Raw genomic sequence first — 330 nt, forward strand, 5'->3', positions numbered from 1 at the left:
GCCTCCCAAAGTGCTGGGATTACAGGTATAAGCCACTGCACCTGGCCACTTCTGGCTCTATTTCTATGTAATTGGTCTGTGTGGGTCCTGGTATCTGATTTCTAAAAGTTCCTCCAAGTGATTTTACTATGCAGTTAAAGTTAAAATCCAAGAGCTAGCAAACCTTTTTTTTTTTTTTTTTTTTAATATTTTAAAAAGTTTTGTAGAGATGGTTTAAATTTTTTTAGGATGGGGGTGGGCTTGCTATGTTGCCAGACTTAAACTCCTGGCCTCAAGTAATCCTCCCTCCTCAGCCTCCCAAAGCGGTTACAGGCATGAGCCACTGCGTCC

Source organism: Mandrillus leucophaeus, unplaced genomic scaffold (genome assembly GCF_000951045.1).
Source record: "Mandrillus leucophaeus isolate KB7577 unplaced genomic scaffold, Mleu.le_1.0 Scaffold194, whole genome shotgun sequence".
NCBI lineage: Eukaryota > Metazoa > Chordata > Mammalia > Primates > Cercopithecidae > Mandrillus > Mandrillus leucophaeus.